This window comes from Scyliorhinus torazame, chromosome 17 (genome assembly GCF_047496885.1).
Source record: "Scyliorhinus torazame isolate Kashiwa2021f chromosome 17, sScyTor2.1, whole genome shotgun sequence".
Classification (NCBI taxonomy): Eukaryota; Metazoa; Chordata; class Chondrichthyes; order Carcharhiniformes; family Scyliorhinidae; genus Scyliorhinus; species Scyliorhinus torazame.
Window position 1 is genome coordinate 42,288,501 of NC_092723.1, and position 13,434 is coordinate 42,301,934.

General features: G+C 45.1%; 1 protein-coding gene across 1 annotated transcript in view; it reads left to right on the top strand.

Moving 5' to 3' along the window:
• The first annotated feature begins 1,742 nt into the window (after positions 1–1,742).
• LOC140393840 (innate immunity activator protein-like) overlaps positions 1,743–13,434 on the top strand; it is a 125,631-nt gene continuing 113,939 nt past the window's right edge. Inside the window, exons 1-2 of the mRNA XM_072480355.1 lie at positions 1,743–2,127; positions 2,288–2,460. The gene's annotated coding sequence lies outside the window, so the exon portion shown is untranslated. The remainder of the gene's footprint in view (positions 2,128–2,287; positions 2,461–13,434) is intronic.

Here is a 13,434-nt window from a genome sequence, read left to right on the forward strand (position 1 = left end):
AATGGCCTGTTTTAATTCTAAGGTGGGCTCCCTCTGTGTGGCCGTGTTGTTTATCCCACAAACCAGCATGCCCCTCAATGTTTCGAGAGGGACTGCCCGAATTCGCAATGCTCTGCCAAAGGCCAAAGGCCAATGGCCGATTCACCTGGAGACCGCACCGTCACATTAAACCTATACTGTTGCGTGATAATGGATATGTTCAGCTACCAATGTGACCAGCTTGTCAAATGATTTGGAGTCTGATGCAGCCGGGTAAGTGAGACTGTTTATAATTCCAAAAGTCGGGGCCCTGCAGGTGGTCAAGAGGATGACTTTCTGACGGTCTTCCCCCAAAATACAGTTAGCCTGGAAGAAGTACCTCATGCTCAGCATATTGGCACCAGTCTTCCAGGCCTGCATCAAAGGCTTCTAGCTTACCTAACAGTGGCATCTCAAACTTTCTGTCCACATGTTCTGGGATAATATTCATCTGGGGCAGCTGGGCGGTTCCAAAAGCGAGCCCAGAGTGTCCTTTGTCCTCGTTGCCAGTTTAGGAACTGAGAAAGCCAGCGGTAGTGGAATAAGGATTTATTTTGAACTGTGTACAATACTCTGCCCATGGCAGTAACTCTCTCCCAATCCAGTTCCTGATCGGACAACCAACAGCTCCGGGCCCTGCTTAGGCCGGCTTTTCTATGTAGGTCTGGCGAGCCCCAGCTAGGTGGACTCCACCCCCTACCTGGGAAGCTCGTATTCCACGGGTCCCATGGGGAGTTCGACAATGGTTTCCCCGTGGTCCTCCGTGGGGGCTATGACAATGCCCAATCCGCTTTCTGACATGTATTCGGAGCTGGTATCAGAAATTCAAGCCCAAAGCTCCCACACCAGCAAGTTTTTATTTAACATGTTCCTGGACATCCTGTAACCAGCCAAGTGTGTGGAGTCCAACTTTGCCCACAGAATGGGCCTCCCAAAAGCCAAAATCTAGCCAACTGAAAGTGCATTTTTAAAATTTGAAGCCAAGGCGCTTGTTCCATTCAGTTACCGTGTTACTAATAAGTGTAAGTCAAATTGTATTTTTAAAGTCATTTAGACAGTGATCTTTGTTCGTGGCCACTTTGCTGAAAGTACACTGATTTACTAGACATTCAAATGTATTTTATGAATATTCTGTATTCATTTCAAATCAATTTGTCATTCTCTTTCCATTTTAATGCCTAAGAGTCTTTAGAATGCAATTTCATAACAGACAATTGTGTTGGATACAATGAATGCTTCACAATGTTTTCTGTTGGCCCAGGGAATCAAGAATTGATTAAGGCACAAAGTCCAGCCAAGTTTCTTAATCAGCTTCAGTTTCCTTGTTCCATGTGAAGAAACAACATACTGGAAGGCTACTTTTGACAATGAGACAAATAGTTTCCCACAATAAGACTATTAGTACCCAGTTATCCTCCACAAAGCCAAATTAACAATTTTGACAAAATGATAAATTTCAGAGTATTGAGGAGCTTTTAAAACCGTTTTTAATTATTGCACAACCTCATTGTTGTTGGGACAATTACTTGTGTCACAGTGAATGAAGAGCTGCGGTATTTAGCTGGCTCAGGTCCTGGAATGGCATCCCCTCCAATCCTCCCCCCCCCCCCCCCCAATGCCACACTCCACACTCTCGACCAATTGGATCATTGTTTTTTTATATCAGTGAAAATACAGGATACCAGACTCTATTCAAAGCGCCAGTAGCAGCTTTCTGAAAGACTGCTGTATGGGTCTGTGCAAATTGGCACCTCCACCATTTCTGCAGTAGGAATACACACAGCGACAGTTTGTGAAGGATCTACAGAGAAAGCTTTATACTGGGGACAGACATTTTTACAGATTTTGACGATGATTCCCTGACCAGTACAATTACTTGTGCACCCACCTCCCCTGCCCCACAATACATGCAGAATCTACTTGAGCGTGGAAAACCTTCACTGATCGTGCTATATGTAATTTTTTTAAAAAATTGCACTTTGTACTTTAAAGGAGAAGAAAATGCTCCCCGGGGGACTTAAGCACTGCTTGAAGGATCTCATTCAATCACAAAACTCTTGATCCTTTGGAGCAGCAGATTTGCAGGCGGGGAGAGGGACAATTTTGAAGGTAATATTTTGTGCCAGAATACAATTCTGGCTAGTGTCGTAGAACTTTAATGACATTATTCAGTACGTTTTACACTCGGTTTGTTGTTCTTCCAAAGTATGTATGCGGCATTTTGAAGGCACTGGAACACATAATGAGAACCCCTTCTCCCTCTTCACAGACACAGTACATTCCAGAGACAGATGTCCTCAGTAGCAGGCAAGTTAAGATGCAGCACATGAACAACTGTGTGTTACATGCGCCTTCATTCGGTGATGTGACTGCTTTGCTCCTGTTCAAAAAAAACTTAGACAAGTTGGTAGAAAACTTCAACGTATTCCAGAGGTGCAGCAGGTAAGCGCTGCCAAATGTGTGCCGACAGAAGTCTTTTCACAGTACGGTGTGCTTTCATGTAAACAAGGTGTCTTTTGCTGAGAATCTGAAAAAAAAACTGAACCCATGATGACAGTATAAGAGTGGATTTTATTTTAGGTATTTAGTTATATGTAAACATCGAATATATATTTGAAAGCAGTAAGGCTCCAGTATACATTTCTGCATGAAACATTATAGCAATACTCTTGCAGTTTCTTAAAATAGATATGAAATTCTTGATAATTGTCAGATATTGACTAGCTGTTGAAGTTTCGCTGCAAGTACAATAGCTTTTTGTCTTTTTCGGTGACTGCTTATTATGGATGATGGGCTGGGTGAAATTTGGTTTCACAGAGCTCTAATGGAACTAGAAAAATGTCAGCAAACCTGACCTTAGGAAAGCCCTGAAGATATGTCACATCATGCATGGCTTGTGTATCAACTATGATATCAGTTGATGGTGATCATCATAAAGCAGTTACTCAAGTAACACTGCCTTGGGCCCTGCTCTCTGATCACTTGATAAAATCCACGTGCACAGTGGGGAAAGGTGAACAGTGCCAATTTTTCCTTCGCCCCAGGTGAAATGCTCAGCACCTATTAGGCGCAATACAGTGCTTCCCATCATTATTCCATCTACTGACAAATACATTTTTCTAATGTTGATATTGTATGAATTTGGTGGTTAAACCTGCAACTAGGTAGTGAAGTAAGGTCAGGACATTGATTATAAGACTGCTAGTTCGTCATTTTCCTTACTGCTGAATTAAACTCCTCTGTTTTCTGATTGTTAACCCACAGGACCTGATATTTGCTTTTCACAGTAACTTTGTTGTTGTGTTAATGTGACAATAAAGATTATTATTATTATTACATGTTTCTTATATGTACATTTATGGATTGTTTCCCATTCTGAATCCTTTCCGGCTTTCTCCCCTCTTCCCCCCACTTCTCCCCTCCCACTTTCATAGGAACTTCTTTTAGCCAGAGTTCATCTCGCATCTGGCTGTGCCTTGTCCAAGTGGCCATTCTCCATGTGAGCCTTGTGGGTCAGTATCAGCAGACTGTTCAAATGCATCCTGACATGATGTCCAAGTACAAGCTGTTCCCAGCAGGAGCCACTGGACAGTGACTAAGTGTGAGAACATTGAGCTGATGGTTTTCCCGTTAGCCTGGGCATTCTGAACTACGCTGTATCCTCCCTGTTGCTAACTAAGCAGAGATAAGGTAACTTAACCCAGACAAGTGAACGCAACCGTGGGTTGCTGATATGCACGGTTCAGGTCCACCAGAACATTGTGCTTCCCGGCTGAGCCATTTAGGGGAGTGAATTTCTACATTTTCTTTATATTTTAGTTGCTCTCTTGTGGCATTCCAAATAGTGGGTCTGAGAAACTGGCTTCCTTTGTCTCACCTCCCTCTATCATTCTCCTTCTTAGGCAGTCCCTCGGGGTCGAGGATTACTTGTTTTCTCACTAAAAATAAGTTTGCACGCAGGTGACTGAGAAGTCCTATGAGTGCCCTAAAGTCCCTGTCACAGGTGGGCAGATGGTGGCTGGAGGGGCGGGTGGGTGGGGTGCCCGTGTTACCCTGCACTCCTTTTGCTGTCGTGCTTGGCTTCAACTTGTTCTCGGCGATGAAACTCGAGGTGTTCAGCTTCTTCCCAAATGCTGTTCTTACACTTCGGGCAGTCTTGGTCCAGGGATCCCCAGCTGTCGGTCGGGATGTTATACCTTTTCAAGGAGGCCTTGAGGGTGTCCTTGAAGCGTTTCTTCTGCCCTCCTGGGGCTCACTTGCCATTTTGAAGCTCCGAGTAGAGCGCTTGTTTTCGGAGCCCCGTGTCAGGCGTGCGGACGATGTGCCCACCAGCGGAGCTGATCGAGCATGGTCAATGTTTCGATGTTATGCTTATGTCTCTGCTTTTCTGCTTACGTTTGGTCAAATCTTTGCTTTTCTCTAAGTTCTCTTCACCTCTTTCTGTTTTATCCTCTGGTATGAGATGGCATGCTCAGGAAAGTAGGCACCCATAGCTGCAGGTTGCATTTGGGTTGTGAATTGAATGGAAATTGTGGCCTAAACAGCTCTGGCCTCATCCCTTCCATCTGTTGCTCATGATTTTGCCTACCCGTCACACTCAACATTAATCACACCTCATCTTCTTTGAGCAATTCGCTCAACTCCTGTATTGTCAACTCCTTTGTTTTTCTGTCACTCACTGCACCTTTCAATCTCCTTCCAATCCTCTAAAAATCATTTGGTACCCTAGTCCCTCCCTGCAATGTTGTGTGGCAAGAGACCAGAATGCCAGAAGTCTCCCTCATTTTCCATCTATTTTCCTCTTCTATCTCTTTTGCCCTACATTCCCATCTATTTTGCTAGAAGTTCTGTCAGTTTTCAAAATTCTAATTAATTATTTTTCTAAGAAGACATCAAGTTAGGAGGAGGAAAGACGTCATTTTTTTTACCTGATATCTGTTTGAGGTGGTTGATCCATAACATTGGCTTTACAATCGGGTGACAACTCAAAAATCTGTCTTTATATGTGACTGACAAAGTTTAGAAATGAGAATATTTGTCCCATGTTCAAATCATTAGATCATTTACCTTTCATAACTGTCAGCAAAATATAGATGAGTTAATGATTTCATGGACTTCAAGATTATACTGGTGCTTTTTCAGACAAGTAAGTTAATATTAGAATGAGGAAGTTCTCTGTTGGCAAGACCCTCCGGTCTGCCGACATCACACCCACACCCGCGAGTTTCCCAATGACCTGAGGTGCCCACAATTGGAAAACCCCATTGGCCGGCTGTGGGAACGGAGAATCCATCTGCCGGCGGGGGCGCGCTACACTAGAAAACGCGGCTGGCGGACCAGAGAATCCCGCCCAGTATGTTTCTGAAATTTGTAAGACAGAATTATGTAATTAGTTCAATGCCATTTTTTTCCTGTTCGCCTTCCTTACACAGACATAAGAGATGGAATTTAATGAGGGCAGCGGAAGGAGGCCGATGGCTGCCACTGAAACTGGCACTCTGGCCGACCCAATAGCTGGGAGCTCCGAGGAAATTAATTCGCTAATTGGCAGCAGAACCCAGCTGCCTGGGCTCCTGGCTCCATGGGGACATTAATGTTCCCCACTCCATACCCATTCACGCCCCCCCCCCTGCCCTCCCCCTCCCCCCCCCCCCCCCCCCCGCCGCCCCCGCCATCGAGACCTGGCAGCCAAGCAGAGGCTGACTGCTCTCCATTACTGGCAGAACTATCTCGAGTGGTTAGTGCTGTCAACAATGCACTGGGGCTTTCACCGCGGATCATCAATAGATCCCTGGAGAAAAGTAAGTGAAGGTGGGAAGGGGGTCACAGGGAGGGTCTCAAAGGTGAGGGAGTGGAGGAAAGGCCAAGGGGGTGATTTTTTGCTGGGCTCCCCTTTCCCAGTACTGAGTGCTTGTCGAGTCTGCTTTCTAGCCTCCCTGAGTGGGTGATGGGGTTGAGGGTGGGGAGGCCGAACAGGAAGACCAGGGGCATAGTTTTTGCTCATATAAACATGAGGGTTCCAAGGCCAGATTGTCTGAACGAGAGAAAGACTGAACTCCCAGGAACAGCTGTTAGCGACCAAGGAGAAACGTCTGTGGTTTGCTCCTTTGTGCCGCCGTGCGTTACGTACAGGAGTAAAAGTTGAAATTCTTCCCACTTTCTGTCTGTGTTCTCACAGCTGGAACCTTCCACCCTGACATTCAGGGCTCGGTAATCTTGTTTTGCCCACCACCCTGACTTTGTTGGAAGACTGGTAATTTTATCTACTGGAGAAAGTGATCAAACATTTTCAGAAAATAGATTTTCACACAGCATTTTGACCCATCTTTGGGAAAAAGAACACAATTTCACCTAGTGTTTACAGTGTGGAATCACATGCGTTTTTGAAGGACGTTATATAAATGTCGGCATAGAGTGGGATTTTCTGGCCCTTTGCTGCTTGTTCCCCAGTGACGGGGTGGGTGAACCACGCAAAACGCCAGAGACATGGGCAGGACTGTGATATCCCAGCAATGGCCAAGAATGAACTGCCTACACCGCCAGAGAACACGAGTATAAAGAGAGACCTTACCCTTTCCACGGGGTGATCATTTGTTTATTTCATTTGGTTTTTGTGGGGCTTCAAAGGAGTATAAAGGGAAACTCCTCTGACATTGGTGTTGGTAAGGAAGTCGGCAGACATTTGCAATGTTACGTTCTGTAAACAAGCTGAGAGTTAAGTAAAAGATTGGCATCTGGTTTCCTCCATCACAAACTGACTTCAGGATGAATTGGCAAAGTGCACGAACATGCACTTTTTAAAAAGCTTTTAATTTTTAAAAAAAATCTAACTGTACAGCAATGTAATGAGTAAATTGTTTTGTACAATTTTTAAAAACCATTTTCAGTTATTTAAAATCAGACAACTCACAGCACTAATTAAAATTGTTATTTTTTCAATAATTCAATTGTCAGCAGTCTCAATAAAACCACACCAGATCACTACTCTGAAAATATTTTTTAGAATATTTAATGTTTGGTCATATACAATGCATATTTGAGTGGAAGGTTAGTTAAAAAAGAACATGGTTTAAAATGAGCACAATTTAAAATTAAATTTGCACTGCATCATCAGTTGTATCCCAAACAGAATCTCTTGGCTCAGTTCTTTATTGAGCTTCAGGCTTCATATATTTTGGTGAGAGAGAAATAGGAGATCCAGTTGTTTAACTAGATGGAAATTCTTTTGTGACAGAAGTGACATTTGTTTGCCCAGTCTCCTTGCTGTCATCTGGAGAATTTGGTTTCATGCATCCGAACATACAGGACAATTGTTAATGCTTTTTGGTTAATCAACAGCTTGTTTTGCATCAATGAAAAGCAGTGTACCTTTGCTCCTGTTTTCCTTTAAGCTCACGTTACGTTCATGATTCCCACCTTAATGGTGGCATTGAAACAGGAAGGGAGTTGGCAGAGATCCAGTGCAAAGCAGAGCAGGAGACATTATGAAGACTGGTTCAATGGGTCCAGTGCAATCAGCAGCACAGATATCTCAGGTAGTCTCACTTTTTGACATTTTGGAGTGGGATGAGGAGATGCAGAAGCAGCTGCGAGGCCCAAACAGTTGGCCAAGGTTGATCCACGACTGGCAACAGAGACCCCAGATTCCCTGCTTCAATATTGGACATTCCGAATTCTCCCTCAGTGTACCCGAACAGGCATCGGAGTGTGGCGACTAGGGGACTTTCACAGTAATTTCATTGCAGTGTTAATGCAAGCCTACTTGTGACATTAATAAAGATTATTATTATTAGATTCAGTTCATCGAACATAGAACATACAGTGCAGAAAGGGGCCATTTGGCCCATCGAGTCTGCACCGACCCACTTAAGCCCATACTTCCACCCTATGCCCGTAACCGAATAACCCTTCCTAACCTTTTTTGGACACTAAGGGCAATTTATCATGGCCAATCCACTTAATCTGCACATCTTTGGACTGTGGGAGGAAACCAGAGAACCAGGAGGAAACCCACGCAGATACGGGGAGAACGTGCAGACTCCGCACAGACAGTCACCCAGCAGGGAATCGAACCTGGGACCCTGGAGCTGTGAAGCCACTGTGCTAACCATTATGCCACCGTGCTGCCCAATTCATCATTTGGATACAGCAGGAATAGATACACAAGAATCTTTTGAAAGGTGCTGCACTCCGCAGAGCAATCTTAGTCTGTTGCCATTTGACTACTCAGGTGTAACTTTCCATGACTTCATTGGGAAAATTACAGCAACCACCCCATGGCCAGCCAAAGGATGTGTGACCATTACCTATGGCTTCTGCTTGGCATGACACCTGTTGCAGGAAGTACCTATGATATTCATATCCTCGGGGAACCAAGGTGGCAATACTTACAATGGAATTTATGTTTGTCTCTTCCGATTCTGATGGAAGGTTGCCGACCGGAAATGTTCACTCTGTTTCTCTCACCACCGCTGACCCCAGCTGCACAGTGTTTGCTGCTGCTGAACCCTCCTCTCCTCCCTTACGCTATCCTGGGATTTACCTTTGGGTGGCTGCTAGCGAGGCAAAGAGCCCGACGTTTGTCCAGGTAGAGTGGGTGAGCTGCATTGTGTACATGTGACCGGAGCTGGAGCGAGTCCAAATTAAGCAAAAGGAGCATCAGGTTTAATTTCAGGTGGGCCTCAGGCATTCACACCATTGGTTAAGCACACAAAAATGGACCAGACCCAATTTCTACTCCATGATCTATTCATTTATCTCATTGCTGGTTGTAGTACCTTGCTGTGTGTATACTTGCTGAAATGTTTCCCTACATTGAAGCAGTGATAAATACAAAAGTGGCTGTAAAGTATTTTGCTATATAAATATTCATTAATTAATTACTTCCTCTTTAATGCAAAACTTTCTGATATAACAGTCCTGTACACCATGACATTGTTGTTCTGCTGGGCTATACTCTTTTTAATAAAACAAAAATCAATAAATTAAACAAAGATTACAGGGGGTGACTTTGCCTGAAGTGGCACTGTAACCAAAGCAAAACATCAAATGTCCTTTAAGGAAGGCAATCTGCCATCCTTACCTGGTCGGGCCTTCATGTGACTCCAGATCCACAGCAATTAGGGATGGGCAATAAATGCTGGCCCAACCGGTGACACCCTCATCCCCTAAGAAGAATCATAGAATCCCTACAGTCCAGAAGGAGGCCATTTGGCCCTTTTGAGTCTGCATCAACCCTTTGAAAGAGCAACTTACCCAGGCATAATTCTCCACCCCATTCCACACCCAACCTTTGGACACTAAGGGGCAACTTAGCATGGCCAATCCACCTAAACTGCACATCTTGTGGGAGGAAACCAGAGCACCTGGAGGAAACCTACGCAGACACCAGAAAGAATGGGCAAACCCCACACAGTCACACGAGGTCAGAATCGAACCTGGGTCCCTGGCATTGTGAGGCAGCAGTGCTAACCACTGTGCCACCATGCTGAAAGAAAACTTTACTAACTGAACTAAAATGTAATTTCTGGGAGTGATGTTGCACCCCATGCCCCATGGTACCCAACACTTGTGAAAGGCTTGAAATGTACCGATAGACACTGTCACGGTCCAACTGGCCGCAAACATAGTGGTGGTAGAGGGCAGATGGGTGGGACGGACAATGCACCTCAACTAATCGCCACCTACATCTATTGTCAGCCATCTAGGCCAGGCCTAAGATTGGGCTTACGAGGAGATCTCCCTCCCTCCCCATCCCACTTTCGTATCGGGTGACCAAAGATCAGGAGCATCAGGCTGAAATGCAACGAAAGATTGAAGTGCAAGCCCTTCAAATAACTGAAAAGGAGCTACATCTTCAAGAAATCTACATAAACGTGGAACACGGGCTCCACTTTGCCACAGAAAGAACATACGGCTGCTGGGTTATACATACGTGCACAAATTAATAACAATTAACTTACAACTAAGAAATGTATTTCAAACGTACGCACAACATTTATCGCTATACAGTCTTCCTCATCAATGAGCCTGCCTCAGTTAGAACAGTTAATCTTGCAAACATCCCACACACTGAAAACGTTTATTTTTAAAGTATCAGATGTATGCAGGTTTTGCATTGTTGTAATGTTTTAAGGGGTTGATCATTAACAGAGGGACCAGCTTAATCGGCAAGACATTCAAATCAACATCTTATACTTCAGTCATTAGATTGGTGACATTCACCTTGGATAGCCCCAGTGCTGAGGCCCAAGGGCTGCGAGTGTAATATCCCATACGGGACCTACAGAGTGGGAATGCTTATCTGCCCCATACCCCTTGCAGTGTATGAGCTCACCCACTAAAGGTGAGGTATATCCGTTAACCAATGTATAAAAGGTCAGCCAGTAAGTCACCGAACAGAATAGAAGCCCGGTAAGGACGAATCGGTAGTGTACATGTCGTTTGCGTAAATAAAACTTTGTATCCTATTTTATGCAGTGTGGACTCCTGTGTCCAGGAAGCAGGAATCGGGAGGCGGCACTGATCCTGCAACGCATTCCTGCCTCCGCCTCCAACCTGCTGGGAAATGTTTTTTTTGTGAGGTTGGGGTTTTAATAACCCGAGCCTGCCTCCCAATTAGCAGCTGTGGGGGAGTGGAGAGGGGGGTGGGTGGAAATGGTGCCAGGGCACCAGTGAAGTGGGATACTTTCTGGCCCAAATTGACAGTCATTGCTGTAGCTGTCATCAAGGAGTGTCAGGGCAAATGGAGAGCTAGGACCCAAGACTGGGTAGAGACAGATTGGTTGCTAAACTGCTACTCAGCAGTTTCTTTTTACTCAAGTTTGCACTATTTTCCATCAAATAAAATTGTTTCAACGCTGCTGCCTATGTTTGCACCAGGTTGATGATGGTCAGCTTCACACATCTTCTATTGGTGGCCCACTGCCAAATAAATCTCAGGAAGTCAGGCCTTGGACCTCAATATGCCCACTAGCGAGATGCCGAACTTCACTTTCCTGCCCGCCACTCACTCATCCTCCATCCTCGAGAAAGTCAGTAGAGTCGGAGGCAACAGACCCCTGATGCAATAACCTTTGTAATCTTGCCCTCATTCCATCCCTATTTGGAATAAGCATTCCCAATGGGCGGCACAGTGGCACAGTGGTTAGCACTGCTGCCTCATTGCACCAGGGACCCAGGTTTGATTCCGACCTCGGGTGACTGTCTGTGTGGTGTTTACACATTCTGTCCCTATCTGCATGGGTTTCCTCCGGGTGCTCCGGTTTCCTCCCACAGTCCAAAGATGTGCAGTTTAGGCGGATTGGCCATACTAAATTGCCCCTTAGTGTCTAAAGATTAGGTGAGGTTACGGGCATAGGGTGGGGGAGTGGGCTTGGGCGGGGTGCTCTTTCAGAGGGTGCAGACCCGATGGGCCAAATGGTCTCATTCTGCACTGTAGGTATTCTATGTACATAATTTGGAATGGTAAAATTAGACCCCAAGTCTGAAATCTAAGCTATTTTTAATACCATGTTCAGTTCCATTGTATAGCCCCTCAATGACAATAAACGCTCAGTAGACCCGAGAAAGTAAATCCACATGGCAATTTATTTTTAACCATAAGAAAAGGCCACAAAGCAACATACAACACAAAGGTCCCAACCGGGACTACTGATCACACACACCCAATTCTGGCCAACTTTTAAAAGGTGGTTCTAGAGCCCCCAGCTGATGGGCCTCCCCCCATTAGGGGGGGGGCTTTGTATTCCATGAGCTCGATGGGGAGATCAATTGGGTCGCCCCCATGGGCTTCTTGAGGGTTATTATGATGATGTTCTTGAGAAGGCCTATAATGAGCAATGCACTGCAGGCTTTTGAAGCATCGAGTTGTTAACGCACAGACATTCCTCAACTATGGGAGCTGGCGTTAGGCTGTCGAAAAGAACAAACTGGATTCAAATTAGTTTGTGGTATTGTTTTTTAAAGGTCGGAGAATTAATTTTCTTTGGTGTTTTGAAAGTTTGCTATTAACCGAATGGAGGTTATCACAATACCTATTCACATGAAATATAGGAAGGGTCGGCTGCATAAGAGTCACTCATGTAAATGTTGGCATGTGTCTTAGAAAAATAAAATGTAACTGTCTCAGTTACTGAACAAAGGAATCTTGTGCTCAGGGAACACAGAAACACAGATTGTGCTGCTTATCTCGGATGATGCAGAATCCATCTGACCTTCAACTGAGATAAATGAGAATTTGGTACAAAGTTGCCCTTGTGTCATGCTGTTGTATATGTTTCAGTCGTGAATTCCAGTCAGAGCTGTTTATTGGAACCAAAAACACAGATTGTATTGGTCTGCATTTTGCTGTAATACTAAAGGTGAGGTTATCAGCATTTGCTGTTTTTACATTTACATAGTAAACGGGATAGCAACGTCTGGAATCTGCCAAGTGCAAAGTTAAATGCAGATATCTGGAAGTAGCTGACAGTGATACCCTGCTCCACAACAGGCTGCGCTGTTGCAGCTTCAACAATGACATTTGCTCATAATCGATGTAATGGTGTGAACCTGGCTAATTGCCCACTTGCACCACATAACAAATGATCAAAAAGAAAGTTAAACCCATTGTAGATGGCACCTCATTGAAATAGCATCAGGTTCACCAATTGAGGAAAAGGGGAGCAGCGAGGGAAATAGGGGGAGTGAGGGATGAGGAAGGAGAGATGGAGCGGGGAGGGGAGAGAGTGAATGGAGTGTTCAAGACATTTTATAAAAAATTATATGAAGCTCAACCCCCGGATGGGAGGGAGAGAATGATGGGCTTTTTGGATCGGCTGGAATTTCCCAAGGTGGAAGAGCAGGAAAGGGTGGGACTGGGAGCACAGATCGAGTTGGAAGAAGTGGTGAAAGGAATTAGGAGCATGCAGGCGGGAAAGGCCCCGGGACCGGATGGATTCCCAGTCGAATTCTATAGAAAATATGTGGACTTGCTCGCCCCGGTATTGACGAGGACCTTTAATGAGGCAAAGGAAAGGGGACAACTGCCCCCGACTATGTCTGAAGCAACGATATCGCTTCTCTTAAAGAAGGAAAAGGACCCGCTACAATGCGGGTCCTATAGACCTATTTCCCTCCTAAATGTAGATGCCAAGATCCTGGCCAAGGTAATGGCAATGAGAATAGAGGAATGTGTCCCGGGGGTGGTCCACAAGGACCAAACTGGGTTTGTGAAGGGGAGACAGCTGAACACGAATATACGGAGGCTGTTAGGGGTAATGATGATGCCCCCACCAGAGGGGGAAACGGAGATAGTAGTGGCGATGGATGCCGAGAAAGCATTTGATAGAGTGGAGTGGGATTATTTGTGGGAGGTGTTGAGGAGATTTGGTTTTGGAGAGGGGTATGTTAGATGGGTGCAGCTGTTGTATAGGG